Source organism: Cricetulus griseus, unplaced genomic scaffold, assembly GCF_003668045.3.
Source record: "Cricetulus griseus strain 17A/GY unplaced genomic scaffold, alternate assembly CriGri-PICRH-1.0 unplaced_scaffold_5, whole genome shotgun sequence".
NCBI lineage: Eukaryota > Metazoa > Chordata > Mammalia > Rodentia > Cricetidae > Cricetulus > Cricetulus griseus.
In genome coordinates, this window is record NW_023277252.1 from 393431 (window position 1) to 416020 (window position 22590).

General features: G+C 38.2%; 1 pseudogene; it reads left to right on the plus strand.

Annotated features, from left to right (window-relative positions):
• The first annotated feature begins 21285 nt into the window (after positions 1 to 21285).
• Positions 21286 to 22057, plus strand: LOC113831605 (annotated as a pseudogene).
• The last annotated feature ends 533 nt before the right edge of the window (positions 22058 to 22590 follow it).

Genomic DNA, 22590 nt, shown 5'->3' on the forward strand with positions numbered 1-22590 from the left:
TTCTTCAACTTGACTCAAAGCTAGGCACATCTGGGAAGATGGATCTCATTTGAGGAATTTCCTCTGTCCCACTGACCTGTAGACAGGTGTGTAGGGGATTTTTCCTGATTAAAGCTTGGTATAATAGGTCTAATACCATTGGGAGGAGTGGCACCCCAGGGCAGATAATGCTGAGTTGTATAAGAAAGCAGTCTGAGAAAGCCCATAAGCAGTTTCCCTCTATGGACTCTGCTTCAGTTCCTGCCCCAAGGATCCTGTCCTGCTCCAGTTCCTGCCATGAATTCCCTCTATGATATATTGTAATTGGGATACATTAGATAATTAACCATTAATACCCCATGTTTCTTTTGATCAGAATATTTTATCACAGCAACATAAAGCAAATTAGGACAATGGGAAAATATGTGTTGCTTCATATCTAATAGACATTTTTCTGGCAGGATGTATTCTGACTGCCTTCAGATCCTTTAAAATTCATCCTTATTATACTTTCATATGAAAAGAATGCTTGCATTTCAAAGCCAGAAAAATAATTTTGTGAGTTAAGGCAATTACCATTAAGTGTAAAAACCTGGAATTTGATTATCAAGGTGGTATGTGAGAACAGACTCCTGCAAATTATCTTCTGACTTCCAGACGTGAATCTTGTCATGTCTACCCCCAACAATATATAAATAAAATTTTAAAAATTAAAATAAAACACTTCTTTGTTCAACTATGCCAAACCATTGATCAAGCCTTGGCCTTAAACTTACTCCTTCTCTGCCTATAGCTTTGCTTAACTTTTAGCATGACTGACTCCTATCATTCAATTTTAATGTTAGTCCAGTAGAAGTCCTTCCTTGTTTCAATTCACTCTTCATGATAGTGCCAAAATGATTCCTTATTTTAATAAATAGGGAAAATCTGTAATAAACTTTTTACATACTTGTGTTGACTATGTTAGTCAACTTTACATTGCTGTTAGAAAATGCCCAAAATAAGCAACTTAGACTGAAAAGTCTTGGTTTCTTATGTCAGACGTTTCAGGTACTGGTCACTCAGCTCCATTATTTCCAGGAATACAGGATGTTATGGTGGGAACCAGGTGGTAGAGCAAAGATTTCCCTTATGTGGCCAGGAATCAAAGAAGAGAAGGAAATGAGTGAAAGAGAGAATACCCTTCAAAAAATGCTGCTAATGACTTACTTCTTCCTCTGGGTACACTTTCTACTGTCTCCACACATCTTTCAATAGCCTAAGAGGCTATGAATCTATCCATTTATCACACCAGAATTTTTATGGTTTGATCATGTTCAAAGACCTTATCTCTGAATACTGGTACACTGGGGACCAGGCCTTCAACTTATGAGATTTCAGTGGGATATTTCATTGTTTATTTTTTTTCTCTTGAGACAGGTTCTCTCCATGTAGTCCTGGCTATCTGTAGATAAGGGTGTGGAACTCACAGATATCCTGCTGTCTATACATTCCAAATCCTGGGATTAAAGGCATAAACCACCAGCTTCCAAGGGACATTTCAAATTCAAACTATATCATCATCAATTTTACTCTTAGAATTCATATTCCATGACTATTTCCAGAGAAGAAGCTCACAAAGTGCCCAAAAATGAAAGATGGTGGACTGGAAAGATGGCTCAACAGCTAAGGGCACTTGTTCCTCTTCTATAAGATAGTTCTCAGCACCCATGTAGAGTGGCTCACATATACCTGTAACTCTCACTCAAGGGGGATCTGATCCCCTCTTCTGGCGTCTGTGATCATGTAATAAACATAGTAAACACAGGCACAAATACTTTTAAATCTTTATAAAAAACCTTAAACACATGAATTAATTACATCCATATTAGTGAACAAGAATGGATGTTAATTCTTATTAAATTAAAATAATTGTAATAAGAAAAAGTTTGCAACAAAACAAATCTATGATACCAGATATCTGATAGAATGTATATATATATATATATATATATATATATATATATATATGCCCATAAAGTCCATGAAACTCAAAGGGAACTATTCTTCATCTGAGGAAGAACTGACTTTGATTCAAAACTGCTCACTTAAACCTGGAAACAAAAGCATATTCTCCACCTAGTCCCATAAAAAGGACAGACATTATATAGCACAGAAATAGAACTGTGTCATATAATATACAATATAACTGTGCCAAAAAAGCTGCAAATTCTGCTAGTGTTTTTCAAGGCTATAGCAGACCCAGTGATCCTTTTTCCAGACTCCATTTTTAACTTTGAGACATTCATTATCCCAGATGCTAAGAAGGTTAGTTTCTAAAAGACCCAGCTCAATCTCTAAGAGTTGTCATATGCCAAAAGGGCCAAAAGGATCAACCACATTAAGGTCATAATTCTTGTCTAGGTGTAGATCTCATTTGGTGATGGCAAAGGCTAATGGTAAAAGCTTTGTCTCTGCATCTCAAGATGCGATCATGCTAAAGGACATTCTAGATTCAGACCTCCCATGGCCCCAAGTCAGTCCTCCACATAGCACAACTGTGCCTGGTCCTGTTTTCAGAACATGTCACTTCCAAGATTCACTTTTTCTGATGCAAATCACAAAGATGATCCCTGATACCTGTCCTACACCCCAAACTCTGGATCACACTCAACCGCTAGTGAACAGGAACCTTGAGCTCAAACAATCCCTTAAGAAACCTTAAAGTGTTTGGAACTTGGGGAAACAGAAATGCTATGTGCACAAATAGGTAAACCACAAATGACGTGACCAATATTTCCCTTAGATGATTATTTAAAGAGTTATAAACTGAGCAGGACATGGTGATACATGCCTTAGCACCCAGCTCTCAGGAGGTTCATGAGTATAAGGCATGTCTGAATAAACAGTGAGATCATGTATCAACTAAAAATCAAATAAATGTGGACATTGAGATGTCTCAGTGGGTAAAAGTGCTTGTCATAAAGCCTGATGTGCTGAGTTCAATCCCTCTGTGACCTACAAAATGGAAGAAGACAACTGCCTCCCCTAGTTTGTACTCTTACCTCCCCATGGGTATTATGGCATGTACAAATTGACCCATATATACACACACACATAAAATTGATAGTTGTACTTTTAAAAATAAAAATAATAACAATCAAAGGTGATATACTGTGAACCTTTGGGAAAAATATATATACAACTTTTGAAAAGAGACTTAGCTACATGTTTCAGTTAAAACTGGAGATCCAGGAAGAAATGTTCAGTTTTCCTAAGTGATACAATTTGCATAACTAGACCAATGCTTTATATTTTTAATATCTAAGAAGCTCATATACATGAATAAATAACAAAATTAATACTTTAACTATACAAATGTTTAATGGTACAGAACAGACAATGAATAAGTGCAATCCCCAGTGATAAAAGTGTAATTAAAACAAAACAATATTTTCGCCATTAAGTGAGCACACACTAAAAAGTTCTAAAATGCCTCAACTTAGTGGAAGGTTGCGGGAACAAGCATTTGTTGCTAGCAAGGTAATAGTGGGTAATGCTTTGCGTAGCATTTTAACATTCTACATTAATACTAAATGAATAATATTCCTTTTTTTGTTGTTTGTTTTTCAAACAAACAGGGTTTCTGTGATTAGTCCTCAATGTACTAGAACTCACTTTGTGAGTAGGCTGGCCTTCAACTCAGATATCTGCCATCCTCTGCCTACTGAGTGCTGGGTTTAAAGTTGAGTGCCACCATGCCCAGCTTTAAGAATAATTTTCTTTTTTAAAACAACTTAATTTTCAAAGCAATTCCAAATAAATTAATAACTTTGTTCTATATATTTTAAATACAACATTACTTCAAGTTGCAAAAATATGAGAAAATATCAGTGCTTACTTTGATAAAGTAAGTGTGTTCATTTGATGAAGTGTTGCACAATCATTAAAAAGTGATTGTGGTCCATAAAAATTTGGAAAATGCTCATAATTTGTTATTAAGCTGAAAAATATACATTCTATAGTTACTCTCTGTCCTTTTTGAGAAAATTTCTCCACCAGCTTGTAAAAAATATGTCCCATATTTGCATTTAAACTCTTTTTCCTTTCCTTAAGATACTGAAAAGATATTGTCTACTCAGGAACGATGCCTCATATGGTCAAAAATACTTGCCTGCTACCAAGGCTAATGAGCTGAGTTCTCACCCAAGAACACACATGGTGAGTAGAGAGAACTCCAAAAATGTATCCTATGACTTCCACATGTGTACCATGCTGTAGATACACAAATGAAATAATTTTGAGAAAATAATATCTGTGCTAGTTTTATTTAGTTTGAAGATGCTCTATTCACTACATGTGACTCATCAACATTAGTTTACCTATTATTGGATGGTTCAATTACAATTTTTGTAGAAAGCAACACATAAGTAGGCAAATGTCTTGTTCTACTGTTCTGCAGTTTCCAAGAATGTTAGGGCTTTTATACAGATCATTGCTCTTTTTTGTAGAAAATGCAATAAGACTATTTGCTGAACTGCAAAAGGGATATTCCCTCAATACCACTTGACCTATTAAGTCATCACAATGAAACCCAAGGATGTCCTGTATTAATATCTACCAGGGTTAGCAATGCACATCGAGGTGTGTGTCATTAATTGGTTGGTCTCCTTGTTGTTAAATCAGCATGCAGCCAGAAGTGAAGAAAATTGCTTTACAGAGTATGCAGCTGCTCTAAAGTAAAATTCATTGTGTGGTCCTCAAAACACAGACATGTTCTATTGCATTTCTAGAGGAGCTATTTCTTTCTAGTGCTAAGATTAGACCCCAGGGCCTGTTGCTTGCTAGGAAATCTTGAAACCCTAAGCTATACTTACCACAGTGTTTTCTTAGTAGATTCTACAAGTTATTATTATGTATCCCCAAATGGCCTAGTACTAACTTGTAGCACAGGCTGAACTCAGTTTTGTGCAAATTCTCCTGCCTCAGCTTCCCAAGTGCTAGTTGTACAGGTATGTACATCTCTCTCCAACTTGTACAATATTATCCAGTTATGTTTTTATGCTGTTGATGATCAAAACCAAATTCTTTAGAAAAGAATTTTCTCACTGGAGACTTATAATTGTCTATCTGAAAAGAATAGGCAACTGAGATTCTGCCCCGCTAAGATGGTCAAAGCTCATTGGTCTCCTTAGTTCTCTCACTCTTAACTCTGAATAAAGTGCTTTGATCACACACGCACAAACACACACACACACACACACACACACACACACAGAGAGAGAGAGAGAGATGAGAGAGAGAGAGAGAGAAGGGGAAACTGAATAAACAACTGAAAGCTAACTAACTGTATCTATAACATAGTTTCCTAGTCTCATTGCCTCCAATGTCTTGAGTTTGATACACACAAAAGTCTATTCCTATTTAGTGTTATGGCTCAAATCCCAGAAATTCAGTCCTGAAGAAGAAGAATATCCTTAATTCTGAGTTCATTCTGAGCTCTGTAACTGATATCAAGCTGACATTGGCTACATAGAAATGTCTTGTCTCAAAGTATATCCCTTTACAGAGCAATATGTGAAAAAGAATTCATTTATTATTAAGAATTTTGTTAATTCTCAAACACTTTAAATATTGCTCCATCACTGTATTTCAAACTCAAATAGTTTTTGAGAAATACATCAGTTGTCTCTTTGCCATGTGGCTTCAAAAAACCTACTTTTCTTAATGTGTAAAAAAAAAAACTCAAGTTGCCATTATTAAAACCATCTAATATGTATAAAATAGCCATAGAAGTACAAAACTGAGAACTTCATTGCTAATTTGCATTTGAATTTTATTGCCCTTTTCTTCCAAGCAGGGTATGCTTTTAAAACAACATGTTGATATGAGGCTGGTTTTCAAAGCAAGCAACATTTTTTTAAAATAGTACAACTTTGCCCTAAGAAAAAACACTTCTCCCAAAGAAGCCATCAACTGTCACTAGCTCCTTAGCTAGAAGTGGGTCTTCTTAAGCCCTTCCCCAGCAATGCTGGAATTTTGAATGGCTTGCTTTAATGTAAGTCTTGTGTAGATAACCATAACAGCTGTGAGTTCATCTTTGCAATGGCCATGCCAGGTCCAGAAGCCCTCCTCCTCCTCTAGCTCTTACATTCTTTCCACCCACCCCTCTTTGTGATGTTTCCTAAGCCTTTGTTGAGATGGATGATAATAGATGTCCTATTTAGAACTAACCACTCTGTAACAGGCTTTTTTTTTGGGGGGGTGCCAACCAGCTCCCAAAACATGGCACAGAGAATTATTATTGGTTTTGAATGACTGGCCTTAGCTTAGTTTTTATTTCAATCTGTTTCTCTTTATCTACATATTCCCCCAGGGCTTTAATTCTTTCTTCATACTTTCCTGCTGTCTCCATGTCTGGCTGGTAGCTTCCTGGATTCTGGCCCTGAGTGTGTGCCTTTCTTTCTCCACATTCTCTTCCTTCTTCTTCTTCCTCTTGTTCTTGATTTACCTTACTTATTGTGTTTTCCCACCTATCCCTCTACTGCCTAGGTATTGGCCATTCAGCTTTTTATTAGACCAATCAGGTGCCTTAGGAATGCAAGATAAAACAAATGCAACAAGGTTAAACAAATGCATCACCAATAAATGTAACACATTGTAGGGGACATTTTAGCCACGACTGCTAGGGGCTGGTGTGGTCAGTGTGAATTACAGAACGTTTAAGAGTGAGGGGGGCTCACGTGGGCTGCCTTCCTTCCTTTTCATTTTTGTCTTGCTGTACTTACTTCTGTCCTGTCAGCTGACAAGGTTGCTCAGTAAGTAATAAATAATAAATATCCCTATATTTTTACCTGACTCAGTATTGGTAATTCCCTCATTATATATCTTTACATAGTTAAAGTAATATTCCACATCAATATCATGCTATTTGATGTTTCTCCCCATCTGCTACTTACACTCATTCAAAACCAAAAGTATGGTTATGGTAGATCATTCCCAACAACAAAAAATTTTTGACTCTCTTGTGTTTTCTATAAGATTCACCTAGAAACTCACAGGTCCTTGTAGTTTAACAATATAGTGGTGGTTTAAATTAAAATGGCTAGCCCACCCCACCCCCCAACATAGGGTTGTATATCTGAATGCTTAGTCATTAGGGAGTAGAAACACTTTGAAACGATTAGAAGGATTAGGAGGTTGGACAACTAGGTCCAACCAACCATGGAACTATTCTTGAACTGTTTTGTAACAATGCCATGTCACTTGTTTTCTTGTTCAGAGAGGCCATGGGGACCCCACTAAATAGATACTATCCAGTATCCAGATTACAAACAGGAGGCTTAATACACAGGAAATATTTCCTCAAAAATTTCAAGCAATACCACAGTCAGTCAAGGACTTTGACTTATCCTCACTCAGAACAACTGGTAAAATGGAGGCTAGAGGAGCCAGAAGTGACTTTCAAGCCCAAATAACCCCTGAGGATTACAGACTCAACTTTCCTTGACAGCACAATAGCACACACACACACACACACACACACACACACACACATTTTGGCAACCAGAATGTCCTTAAACATCCATCAAGAAAGTATAATGGAAAACTAAAATGATTGGTATGTTGATTTTAATGACTCAAGTGATAGTTCTCAGAAATTAGACATAAATCTAGCTATACAACATATTATTTGGACAATTTCTCACTGATGATTTTTTATGTGACAAGAAAAATGCTGCCCATATAAGAGCCATCATATCTCAGCTCAAGTTAACTCTCTGGTCCTTTTCTGGAGCCATGAGAGATGAGCTCTCTGTTGTATTTCTAAAACTTGAATGACAGGTAAATGTCTTCTCTCTGTCCCTCCTTAGAAGTCATCTGGGATGGTCTTCATGCTCGGTCTCTGTTCCAATGACTGTCATAGTGACAGCAAACAGATCCTCGGTCCAAAACTGTCCAGTCCAGACTTGGAGACCAAAAGAAAAACAAGAAGCCGAGTGGAAGGAGCTTTTGTGAATTCAAGAGATTCTAATAAATTTGGATTTGAACATATACTCTTTTCTGGATTATTTTGATCCTCTGATTAGATTATTAACTCATGGTTTTAGTCTACCTCTCACTTCTTTCCAGACACCACTCAAGAACTTTCATCTCTACATCCAACAGAGTATTTCAAAAAGGCCATCTGTTGGGATGTCCGCAAACTTCCACAGCCAATACCCCACATTCAGTCTTAAGAAATCAGACCAGCTGTCACTCCAAACCCATAATGGCAGTTAAGGTTACTTCAGAGGATGGGGGATGTTAAGACCTAGAAACAGAAAACAGCTAAGGCAAAAAAGCAACCAAGGAAAATTAACCAGAATTTTTCATGGCAAAAAGCCAAAAATGCATTTTTTGTCTCTTGGGAGTCTCATCTTTGCCACCAACTAGATATTTTGGGGGACCCTAAGCTCTAGTCCAGTTCTTCAACATTGTAAAGTTACGTTTTCAGATGGGAGAATAGTAAAATAGCAGTGAAGTCCTGTTATCACAAGACACCTCTGATGTGGGAAGTGCTTCTGTGTAGTTGTTTGACATATTGGATGATAAATAAAGTACTGTTTGGTCAATGAGGCAGCAAGTTAGGTGGGACTAGGAGTCAAGGAGGATACTGGGAAATGTATTAGAGATCCATGCAAAAAGTGACATAACAGGCAGACTAATATATAAGCAAGGACAAGAAGAAGTCATTCACTTTTGTCTTGCACTTCCTCCTGATCTCTTCTCTAGAGTTGCCATGTGATCCAAATGCAAGACAGGGCAACAGCAGAAGGCATCCTTAATAAGACAAGTCTAATAAAATATATAGATTTATGATAATTAAGACTGAGCTAGCAGATGAGAAATCAAACTCATTGGCCAAGCAGCAATGTACCTAACATAAGTCTCTGTGTGTTACATGGAACCTTAAAGTGGTAGTGGGAGGAACTTGGGTGGCCTGGCAGAAAGCACCCATGTGGCAGCATGACTCCAGTTGGTCGGTGGAAAGACTTATTATTAAACATCTTCTGGTTAAGAGAATAGAATTTCTGGCCAGGGCAAAAACCTAACATTACAGTTGGGTCAGATAAATCACTTGGTCAAGGGATCATCCTAATCAAGTCAGGCTGAACTTAAACCATGCTTAAGCTACCAATTATAACAATCATTTACCATTATTAGAGACTTCACACTGCCAGTATATGCTGGTTAAATTTGAAAAATGTATACCGCCTTGCACAAAATTTAAGTCAAAATGGATCAAAGATCTCAACATAAATCCAGCTACACTGAAGATATTAGAAGACAAAGTGGGAAATACCTTTGAATTAATCGGTACAGGAGACAACTTCTTGAACATTACACCACTAGCACAGACACTGAGGTCAACAATAGATAAATGGGACCTCTGGAAAGTGAGAAGCTTCTGTAAGGCAAAGGAGACAGTCAGCAAGACAAAACGGCAGCCTACAGACTGGGAAAAGATATTCATCAACCCCACATGAGACAGAGGGATGATCTCCAAAATATACAAATAACTCAAGAAACTAGTCCCCCAAACACCAAAAAACCCAATTAAAAAGTGGGGTACAGAACTAAATAGACAATTCTCAATAGAAGAATCTAAAATGGCTGAAAGACACATGAGAAAGGGTTCACCATCCTTAGTCATCAGGGAAATGCAAACCAAAACAACTCTGAGATACCATCTTATTCCTGTCAGAAGGCTAAAATCAAAAATACCAATGACAGTTTATGCTGGAGAGGATGCAGAGAAAGAGGAACACTCTTCCACTGCTGGTGGGAGTGCCAACTTGTACAGCCACTGTGGAAATCAGTATGGTGACTCCTCAAGAAAATGGGAATAAGTCTACCACAAGATCCAGCAATTCCACTCCTAGGCATATACCCAAAAGAAGAACATTCATATAACAAGGACATATGTTCAACAATGTTCATGGCAGCATTATTTTTAATAGCCAGAAACTGGATGCCCCTCAACCGAAGAATGGATAGAGAAAATGTGGTACATTTACACAATGGAATACTACTCAGCATAAAAGGATAATGGAAACTTGAAATTTGCAGAAAAATGGATGGAACTCGAAGAAACTATTCTCAGCGAGGTAACCCAATCACAAAAAGAAAAACATGATATATATTCACTCATATGTGGACCTTCTTTTTTATACATAGTAGTGAAATGCTTTATCAGAGCTGCTTTTAATTTTGTTGCTCAGAATGGTTTCCTCTCAGATGATGACTGAGAAGCTAATTTAAAAAATTGGTGTCAAGTACTACAAGAGTAACAGAAGTGTGCTGTTTTCTGGGATTTTGTTTAATACTTTTTGTTGTTGTTTGTTTTTTGTTTGTTTTGTTTGTGTTTTTTTTGTTTTTTGCATTTTGTTTTTTAAATGGAGTGTGCTGGATGTCTCTACAATTTTGTGCAAATTACTGCAGAAACAGGAAAAGGTGTTGCTGCTGTTGATGCATAACATATTGCCATTATTACTCTCTCTCTCTCTCTCTCTCTCTCTCTCTCTCTCTCTCTATATATATATATATATATATATATATATATATTATATATATATGCTAATTGAAACTCAAATATGTGATGAATCCAAGGTGTTTCAGAGAATGATCCCCTGTGCATGCAAATTTGATTTCATCTTAGTAAGTAGTAATGTTATATGCTTGTCCAAAAAAAAATAAGTGACACACTGGAAGACAAATGTCACACAATTTCAATTTTATGTGTAACCTAGATATCGTGAACTTTTGGGAACAGAAAGCAGAATTGTGGCTATTAGGCTTCAATGTGGGTCTTTTAACAAAGGGGAAACAATTGGTTTAAGGATATAATACTGCAGTTGGACAAGAGGCATGGACTCTGTGAAGTCTTGAGGTCTACTAAGAGCATGATAAATATGGTTGATAACAATATGCTATATTTTAAAAGTTGTGAGATAGTATACTTTAAGTGTTCTCAAAACAAAAATGATGAATATGTGTGAATAACATTATTGCTTTAATTTAGCCATGCCATTTTGAACATACTGTATTGTGTAACATAATTGTGCATGACTTTATTTATGAGCTAAATAAATAAATGAAAAAAGTATAAAAGGATGGGGGATTGTGAGAAACTTAGAAAACTTCAAAGGTAGTTACCCAGCAAGGACTTGTATTTCTTGAACATCCCCCTTTGCACTGATTAGCCAGTCCCATCAGATTGTGAAACTGAACTCCAAAAGATAGAATGAAACTCACTCACCTCTATTTTAAGGATATCAGAAGGGAACCATGGTGACCTCAGTGTATTGGTTAGTCCAAATTGGGTGTTGAGCATACCTGTTTTACAAAAAGAAATTGTCTTTGTTGTGCTACTGTCATTTTCTTTGTATGCTCCTTTGTATGACATTGAGATCATTCATCATGTATTTCTAAGAGTAGCTTCAGAAAAGTAGTATAATGATTATGAAAAAGTAGAAGAGTGTCTATCTGTCTGCAAAGGAGCTGATACATAATTCCCTTGAATGAGGTTCATTGTATTGAGTTTCCAGGGCCGTAATTGTGTCTTGAAACAGGAGGGAGAGTATTAGAAACAGTGTATGAAGAATCTAAGTGTGATTGGTCCTTAAAGGGATGGTGAGGCTTCCTGTAAAGTCTGAGGAGTGTTTTGTTAAGAGTAGACTAGAGAGGAGCTTCATTAAGAGTGGAAAGGAGAGACAGGGAGAAAGGGGGGGAGAAGGGGATAGATGGGTGGATGGAGGGTGCGAGAGGGGGGAGCGTGTCTATGACATGGATGTTGAAAGAAGATCAATTATCCTCTTCAGCGAACAGCAGTCCTACTTTATACAAGATCTCTAAGAAGCTTCCCCAAGGAATCCAAACAATTCCCAGAACAAAGGAAAGGTTTGACTTTTTTTTTTGAGACAGGGTTTCTCTGTGTAGCTTTGGAGCCTATCCTGACACTGGCTCTGGTGACCAGGCTTGGCCTCGAACTCATAGAGATCTGCCTGTCTCTGCCTCCTGAGTCCTGGGATTAAAGGCATAAGCCACCAATGCCCGGCTAAAGTTTGACCATTTTTTGGGGTTTTTTATATATTTGAATTACAAACAAGATTGAATGGGGGCTTGTAGAGGAGGAATGGCGAGAGAAGGGAAGTGGGATCATCAGGTTTGTCTTTTTATAACCTTTTAGGAGCAGTGGGAAGTCTCACATCACGATATTAGTTTAACCTGACAACGCATGCAAGCACCAGTTCTCATAAATTTGAGAGTTGTCAGTTCATGCCATAGACTGCCTTTTAATTCTCCATCTCAGGGAGAGCTACAGGTAGGCATAGGCTGATTCACTCTATGAGTCAAGCTCTGTTCAGATCTAAAGGTACAAGTTTAAAGGTACAGGATTGTGGTCCAACACTGATAGTTTTCAGACCCTTTGAAAAGGAAGGAGACTAAAAGCTCATACATTCACTTTAAACAGCAGCAAAAGTCACAAAGGGTAAAGCTTGGGTGGTAAAGGGCATTATAAATGCATTCAAGGGACAAGAAATAAGTAGACAATAAGACAGAAATTCAGCAACCTGAAAATGATATCAAGTATAGAGCAGCCGCATGTCAGAAGCCAGGGTAGCAGGCAAGAAACAGAACAATGTCCACAATTGGGACTATGAAGACTACACAAATAATTGCAATGTGTAAGGGGTGGAAATAATAATGAAAGATATTATACTGGTTTGAATAAAAATGTCTCAGATATTTAAATACTTGGTCTCCATTTGCTGTTGCTATTTGGCAAAGCACAACCTTGCTGGAGGAAATATGTCACTGGTGTGGGCTTTGAGTTGAAAAGCTTCATGCACTTTCAGTTTGTATTCTCTGTTTTGTGGACAGACGCAGCATCATTTGTGAAGATGGCAGAAATCTGATTGCAGTGGTCAGATCTCGTCCTTTTAATCTTGGAGGACTGCAGCAGTCACAGAGTCAAACTGGTCCTGACGAATATTAAGCTGATCTGAACTGATGAAACAGAGAGTTTAATTGATGCAAAGAACACTTCAGTCTATCTGTTTCAGGTTTGAGTCCACCAAACACTGTCGAGGATGGCAAAAAGAGCAATGGGGTGGATATCACATGGCCCATTAGTCGCACTTTAGGTTCACCTGAACTGATTTTAGAGATTTAGGGTCATTGATCTCTTGATGTCTGCTTCAAGGCTGACAGAAGGGCAATGACGGGAGCAGCAGCTGGAGTGCCTCAGAAGCGGGTCCATCCAAGGGGCCATGATAGATCTTGACAGTTGGCAAAGTTACAAAACATAAGTCAGGAGGTAGTAACTGTACAACAAACATTGTGGGGAGCATTACGTGGGACAAACTCTCACATCAAGAGTAACATGAGTTAAATGCCAGTAAACAAATGGATGGACCATGTACCAGAGATATGTAGAAGGATAAGGTGACTGTAATTGTATGTTTGTTTACCTCAGAATCCTGGAATCTTTGAAAAACAAATCAGGTAAAGCCAACCTCTGAGGAATGAATCTGAACAGAAAGTGTCTAAGTGGTATGTCCTGTCTCCACATGTGATGAACTTTGTATATTTGAATCAAATAGTAACAATGATTTCTACAATTAAATGAGGTAAAACAGAGTATTTTAACTAACAAAAGTTTTTTATTAAAAGTAATTTGATAAGGTTAAATTTTAAAAATTGGGCTTATTACCTTAAATATCCATGTGTTATATTTGAAAACATGACAATACATTCTTTTGTTAACATCAAATTGCTGTACCTACATTCCAAGATTATATAGTAAATATATTTTATATTGTCAGGCAGTGTAAAGAGACAATTCAATTCTAAGTTGTTGCCCCTCAAGAGAAATAATTTTTAATTAAAAAATTATAGCCCCAGAGATAGCAAAGTGTTTGTCTAGAGTAAACTTTTCAATTTACAAGCTTTCTAATATTAACCCTATTAACAGAACCTTTAAGACAATTTTGTAAAACATTTTCATTCCATACACTTAACCAACAAATGGAAGAAGAAATCAGCCAGTCATGTTAAATCTGTTATAAATAATGTAACATGGACTAACTTAACAAAGAAGGCAAAAGACAACTATTTAGTCCTTCTGCTGATGGACAAATCACTAGATCACCATATTCTGACAGCAGTAAGTTTATTTCTTTACATCACTCTATTTAAAAATAGATTGGTTGTTTAGAGGCATAATTTGTAAAGGAAGACAACCAAGTTAAATGAGCTTTTGTCCTTTCTAAGGAAACATACACAGGCACCACTGTCTAAGCCCTTACACTCCTTGTAGTCCTCAATGTGAGGGCATAGGCTTTGGCCCTGGAGCTGTCTGTCTATCTGGATGGAGACTAAATTATATTCCCAAAGCACCATAGGTGAGTCTAGATTGGAGAGTACCTCCATCATTTACATCATCTTTTAGTAAAGAACCTAAAGGATTGGGATATCAATTAATAGAACAATTTGTTGACAGTACAGATATAAAAACCAACTGTCAATGATAGCTCTAGCATATTCTGGATAACTTTCAAAAGCTGTGAGTTTGATGATTGAATATTTATCTGACATCCTCCTGTAATGATGGGCAATGGGTAGTTAGAGTATAGACCCTGAATTAGCTTTTCCTAAGAGAAAGTTTCCAATGTGAAGGTAAACGGCATGGCCAATTGAAGTAGCATGTGGGTCCCATACCAGTCTATCGGTAGGCTTAGGTACAAGGTTCCCCTGTTCACAGAATCCTCTTATGTCAGTTCAGGAGACATTCAGGATTCATTGAGACATCTGCTATCTGCCTCTCTGTTATTTGAGATATTTAGGATGTGGTTACAGACTCTCACACCCTCTACTTATAAGAGAATCTATCCTCTTGTTATGTGAGACATGAGGAGTAATTTACCTGTAAGATAAAGAGAAGTGCTTATTTTTTTTTTTGGTTTAGCCTACATGGTCAGAGCTGGTCAGACCTTTGCATCCAGAGGCAGAAACAGCAGACTTCTGGCAGGTTTTACTTTCTTTGCATCTTTATCTTTTACTGAGAAATCATGCGACTTACTCTGGAGTATGGTGTTCCATTCAAGGGAACTGCTTGAGCTGGGATGTTCCTGACATTCAACTGTACTGAAAGTTAAGACAATTTATTTGACAATTCAGTCTTTTATTATATATATATGATTTATTATATATATATATATTATATATATATATATATATATGATTCTTGAATATTATTTTACATTAAACAACTTGGTTTTGTTTTACTTTAGGCTTAATATTGACATCATATACAATACATAGTGTGATGGGATATCAAAATTGGTCTCTTCCTCCAATCTTTCCCCATTTTTAAGGAGCAAGATTGACCAATAAATTGTTGTCTTAATTACCTTTTACAGTTTATAATAAATTAGTAATTCTAACATAAGATTAGGATTTTATAATTTTCCGTGTTAAGTCTGAGCTTAAAATTATAATTCTTAACTTAATATCCTTTAATATAAAAAGAAACTTAAACCATCAATATAGTTTGTAGAGAGATACTGGGAACATCATTTTACTAATCCTTCTATAATGCACTTTTACAAAATACTAGGGTTCTATATGACTCGGTTTCAAAACAAAGGATCATGGAAGCCTGGTGTTGCCTCCTTAGTCTAGTAAAAGGGAGATTCAATGATAAGCAGAGCGCTAAGTGAGTACTGCCTAAATTAATTTATGTCATGTGATTGGTCACTTTAACCACAATGGTGCTGAAGTCACATACCATGCCCTTTCTTTAACCTTAGTAATGATGATATCTGAGTTTCATGTCTGCCAAATGGCAGCAAGCCACATGGCTGTTATATGATCCAAGATGAGTGTTGGTCATCAGCCAAGATAGTGGTAAGCCACATGGTATTCCAAGGTGGAATTCCTCAGGCACCTATTCTTTTCCTGAAAAATAGTTGAGTCTAAATAATATGTTGCTATGTTGCTATAGCAAATTTAAAGAACATAAACATAGATTTTTAAAACCATCCTCAATGAATATACAGAAAGTTAAAATTTCAAAAAAAAAAAAAACTTTAAAGATAGTTAACAAGGCTGCATCATGGTAGTGGTACTGGAGGCAGTACATGACTTTAATCCCAACAGGCAGAGGCAGGCAGATTTCTGTGAGTACAATCTCAGCCTGTTCCACAGAGTGAGTTATAAGACAGACTGCAAGCTACACAGAGAAACCCTGTCTCCAAACACCAAAGAAAGAGATATTTAAAAAAAGCAAGGAAAGGGAAGAGGAGTATTTTAGTTAAACAAATCATGGAGTATGTGATAAGCAACAGCAATACCTGTTCTGAATAGATTATTTTTTACATGTTTTTAAGCAGACAGTGTCTTTTCATGTGCTGCTCTGTTTTGCTCTCCTTTTCCCTGTCACAGAGTCAGGTGGACAGCCTGACCCAGGACAGAGACTTTTGATGAAACTCTTGAAAAAACATGCCTGGCTCTGGAACACATGTGCCAAAATCCAACTCCAGAGCTGCCTTCTCAGTAGAGTAGAACAGCAGGAAAAGAAAATTTCAATATTAACCAAACCCAAAAGACATTTTAATCTCTGTAAAACTGATCCCACTGATATACATACCCAGTTGATTGGTGTGTGTCTGCTGACGGGAATAGAAAACCTGAAATATTTTTACGCATTAGCTGTTAAAGATTAGGAAGTAATTTCCAGGTTTGGAGAGGTAGAAACACAGGAAGGCCTAATACATTTCAAAGTACTCCTATAAATACTTAAGTTCAGAGGCCCAGCAGAAGAGGTGGACAATCTGGCTCTAAATGTGGTGGTAACCCAGAGCCTTGAGAAAGGTAAAGGAGCTAGGATTTTTATGTGGGAGGGGTCCTGACACTGTCATTCCACTTTATGGATTATTTCTAATTCTGGTAACTGGAACATTCTCTATTGTTCGCAGTAAATTTTCTTGCTTACTATAACGAAAGCTGATTTGCTTTGTGGTGATTTGAATAAGAATGGTCTGTTTAGGCTCATCTGTTCAAATGCTTGCTCCCTAGTGAGTGGAGCTAATTTAAAAAGAATAGAAGGTTGTGACCTTGTTCAAAAGCCAGTACAAGGCCAACAGGATCATGATGTAAGTTCTCAGGCCTATGCTGGTATACCTACCACCATGGTTCTAATCATTATGGAAATGGAATAATTGACTTTGTGTACTGTTTTTCTATTCTATATTTTGTTAATTTCCAGTCACCTGTCCATTATTTTAGGCCTTTTTCTTGTTTTAGTTATGTTTCTTTTTACCCCAGTGTCTTAAGAAAAAAGGTCAGATTATTGAACTGATACCTTTTTTAAAAGACTTTAAATGCATGTGTTTGTGTGTGCACATGAACGTACACACATGCCTGTGTGTCTGCATGCCTGTGTGTGTGTGTGTGTGTGTGTGTGTGTGTGTGTGTGTGTGTGTGTGTGTATGTGTGTATAACCATGTATACATGGGTGCTTGAAGAGTCCAGAAGAAGGCATCATATCCTGTGGTGAATTATTGTTTATGATTTATTAAAGCTTGCCTTAGTATTCAGAAAGAAACTCAGCCTTAAGCTATAGAAGTCAGGCAGTGGTGATATACACCTTTAATCCCAGCAGCCAGAATCTAGGAGGTGATGGTACACATCTTTAATCCTGCAACTAAAGACTAAGAGGTAGACAGATCTCAGTGAGTCCAAGACCACCCAGATCTATACAACAGGTATTGAGTTCTAAAGAGAAACAGCTCACACAAGATGATCTCAGCACCTGGGTACAGGGGCCTTTAATGCAAACAGTAGAGGGATATAAAGATAGGAGCAGGGTCTTCAGTAGTCAGGATCATGCATTCAGTCTTCAGCCATATTCAGGATAGGAAGACACTGAATTCTCAGGATTCTCCAGCCACGCTGAGGTGAGGTTAGTGACTGATGTTTGGTGGAGCCAGGATCTCACATCAGTCTGAGGTAAAGTGAGAGCCAGGGACCAGATGCTTTGCTTTTCTGAACTTCTGATTGAAGCTTGAACCCCAGTATCAGTCTCTGGGTCTTTTTCTTGCCATGTTACAATATCCCTTGTAGCTAGAGTGGCAGACTCTTGTGACTAGTGGGTGTGGCTTGGGGAAACCAAACTAGGTTTCTTATCAAGAACAACAAGGACTGTAACTGATGTGCCAACTATCCAGCCCCCTTTTCCTGTGTTTTATTAAATAGGATCTCAAAGTATAATAATTTCCTTAAGGCCTAATTTAGTAATGTCTTAAGATATTCATATATTTTGTTTTCATTTGCCTTTTATGATTTCCAATGTTTTTTCTCTGTAACTGAAATTTCAATTCTCTTCTTTTGGCTGTCCAAGTGGTTGGGATTGTAGGCCTTCTCCACCAGGTGTGGTGCTTTCAATGGATTTTCTAACTTACCTTTTGCATTTCTTCTCACACATTGTTCTACTAGTTAATTCCCAGAGATTTTTATTTTCATAAATTTCCTTGTTATTGACTTGTATCTTCATTCTTTGTGGTTAAATAGCATACTTTACACTTTTTTCTTCTGACCAGTGTATGATCTAACAGAGGATATACAATAAGCTCTTGAAAAGAAAGTTGATTCTGCTGTCTTTGGTGGATTGTTGTGTACGTGTATTCCTAGGACTACTTGGTTTTTACTGTTGTTCAAGTCTTTTATCAGATTGTGAACCTGTCTCTAGTGTTCTACCCATTACCAAAAGTATTTATTGAAATATACAGTTAGTACTTTTGAGTTGTCTACTGTATTCCTGTGACCTTTTGATTCATGTATTTTGTTTTCTATTCTTAGATGATTACATGTTCATGATTGTGATAACTTTCTGAGGGTTCAACCACTTCATCATTAGATAACATTCTTTATCCTGTAAAGTATTTGTTTTACAGTGTATTTTGTCTGACACTGACATTGCCATCCGCTCCTCAGAAAGGGTAAGGCCTCTCATAAAGACTCCTACATCAATGCTGAGCAAAGTATCCCACCATAGAGAATGGGTTTCAAATGCTGAGCAAAGTATCCCATCATAGAGAATGGGTTTCAAAAAGTCAGCTCATGAACGAGGGACAGATTCTGGTTCCACTGATAGGGGTCCTACAAACAGAACAAGTTATGCAACTGTCACCCACATGCAGATAGGGCCTAGTTTGGTCCTATTCAGGCTTCTCGGCAGTGGGTCTAGAATCCATGATTTGACAAGCCTAGGTCAGCTGTCTCTGTGGGTTTCCCTATCATGATCTTGAATCCCTTTGGTCAAATGATCCCTCTCCCTGTCTTCAACTGGGCCCTCGGAGCCCAGTATTTGGCTGTGGATCTTTGCATGTGCTTCCATTAGTTAATTGATGAAGGCTCTGTGATGACAGTTAGGGTGGTCATCCATCTGATTGCTTGGGCAGGCCAGTCCAGATACACTCTGCACTATTACTAGGAGTCTTAGCTGGGGTCATCCTTATAGACTCTTGGGTGTTTCCCTGGCACCGGGTTTCTCCTAACCCCGTAATGGTCACCTGTATCAAGATATCTCTTTCATTGCTAAGAGTCCTATTCTTCCTCAGTTATGAGATGCTGGAGATGATATGCCTTGCTTTTTCTCCCTCTGAGCTGCAGGAAGCTCGAGCCCATAGCTTCTCTACACCCTTGCACTCAGGATGAAGTGTGAGAACCAGGCAATTTAGGCAGAGAAAGGGTCATAGGGAGGAAGTTGAATTAATCAAGAAAGATAAGCAGGACATGCTGGGATGGATCTTTGTGAGCTTGAGTACAATCTGGTCTTTAAAACAAAAAAAAAAGTAAAGAAAAGGAACCCTCTCGACCTGCCCAGGCGCCATTATTATGACATCAGAGTGATGGCCCAATCATAGGTCTAGGGAACGTAGTAAAATTTACATTAGAATCCTGATTGGTTGAAGGGCCTAAGCTGGCACCTCAAGATGACGTTTGTGTACAGACAGTTGCCAAAGAACCAATTTCTTGTGCTGGCGGTTGGGCATGCTGTAGTTGAGCTCCTCACTCCGGCTCATCTGCTGTCCTTAAAAATAGATAGATTTGATAGATAACCAGAAGATTGGATCCTGGTTGTAGAACTAATTCAGACTACAGACTTCTGGGATGGTACCCAGTCCAGTTTTCCAGAGAATCCCAGAAAAACTGAGAATTCACTTGTTCTTTGAAGATAAAGCCAGGAGATTGCTTCAATGAGTTCCAGAAAGAAAAGTAGTCATGTTTGTGAGCAGCATGTTGCTTAAAGTGTTGACTTTGTGAAGCTGACACCAAGTAACAGGCTTGGTAGAAAGGGGACAAATAGCTCCTCAGGACTAAAGTCAGCTGAGAAGATAAAGTATTTAGTCACCCCTTCCAAGAAGTCCATGGGGCCCTCCAGCCACAAAACGTACATTGGTGGAGAGAGGTCGCTTCGGTGAGACAACCTGCACAGTAGAGAAAAAGCCCTCCACTGAGAAGGATGGCATGGCAGAGAAAAGACACATTGCTACTAAGTATTATGTTATGGTTAAGAACCCCTTGGGTGAGATGCTTCTTCTACATGATGGCAATTGCAATGAAGAGGAAACCCCTGATACAGGGAAAAGAGCGTTTGAGAAAAAATATCAGTCCAAGAAGCAACACTCTGGGATGAGGCATCACGTTTCTGAGAAAAGTCGCTCATTCGAGAAGCATCTCTCGGCTGAGAAAGATATTCCTACAATGCGAGGTTGCCTTAACAAGAAAAGACAGCTTACAGAAAATGGTCGTTCTACAGAGGAAGGTGGCTTGCCTGAGAAAGGTTCCTATGATGAGAGAGGCCACCCTGTTGAGAGACATCAACCTGCAAAGAAATGTCTTTCTACTAAGAAGAGACGATCTCCTCAGAAAAGTTACTTGGATGGGCGAGGACCATCTAGGGAAAACCACCACCCTCAAGACAAAGACCACTCAGCCAAGAAACTTACCTATACACAGAGAGATCGATAGATAGAGGGAGACAGTTCTGTGAAGAGAGAACTCTCCACAGAGAAAGATCACCCTGTAAGGAGAGGTCGGCCTGACAAAAAAAGTCTCCTAGCAGAGAAGGGTTACTCAGCAAGCAAGACTCGATCTGCAGGACGAGGTTGCTCCATCAAAAGCTGCCATGCAGAGGAGGTTTGCTCAGTTGACTTGGTTAACTGGGAATCGAGCAGATGCCCAGGCTTTCATGTAGAGAAACCTTCTTCAGGATTCATGCCTACAGCACCAGTGCCAGAGCACATGAGGAATACTCCAGAAGAGGAAAGTAATACAAGAGAGAATGGGTACTCTCTGGAGGAAAGTCATCACTCCATGGAGCAAGGTTTTCATGTAGAGAAACCTTCTTCAGGATTCATGCCTACAGTGCCAGTGCCAGAGCACATGAAGAATGCTACAGAAAGCAGAATTGGAAGTTATACCAGCCAAGTAGCGCAGGTCCCTCAGCAGAATGTGGCGGGGTCTGTCACCACTGGTCAGCATATGCAGGCAGTGAATCTGAGAATGGGAGTTGAATGGAAGTGGCCTCAAGAACTAAAAGCATGTCTTGTTGAGGACTGGGACTTGGTAAACAAGCAAAAGCAGTTATTCCAACTTCCTGCTGAGAAGAATGTAGATCGCATTCTCGAAAACTATGTGACTATACGGAATATTCCATTGATGAACTTGTGTATGGAATTAGAGAGTATTTCCACAAGATGCTGGCCACCCAGCTGCTCTACCATTTTGAAATCCCCACTATGCCGAAATCTTCCTTGCTTACCCAGATATTCCTATGTCTCAGATTTATGGGGCTTCACACCTCCTGCGATTATTTGTGAACATTGGGACTGCATTGGCCCATTTGTCACTTAATACGCACAGTCTTATGTCAGTGTCCAGCTATATGCAAAGTTTCCTTAATTACCTGGCAGAGAATCCCATTTCTCTGTTTGGTGCAAGCAATTACAAAATGGCTTCTGTCGCATATTGCTTCAAAGCCTTGTGAGGGTCTGCAGACCACTCTCTTATAAACAAGAACAGTAAACATTTCTATCTTTGCTGAATTCATTCATTGTGTATTTAATGTTCTTGAAAACTATCCAGGTACAACAGGGATTAATATTTCATGTTGCTTATTGTTCTCATCAGAAATAAAAATACTAAATGTTTAAAACAAATGAATGTTCACTAAAAATTTTGTGTTGCTTATTTGACAATATTGTTCACATGTTGGTGCTTCTATCCCTTCCACATCGTGAGTTTTCACTAGGTGTTCATATTGCATGATAAAATGCCCTTGTCCTAGGGCCAAAGGATCTGCATAATGGATAAGCCTCAAACATATGCATGCACATAATTAAAAATATATAGTCTTTTCAAAATGGTAAAATGATTGAAGATATAGCTAAGCAGTCCCTGTTTGACTCCTTGATTTCAACAGAGAAAGGAGCAGAAAAAGAGGAGGGATTGAGGAGAAGGAAAAGGAAGGAAGGGTATAATGAGAAAGGGAAGAGGGATTGCTAGAGAGGGGAGGAGAAT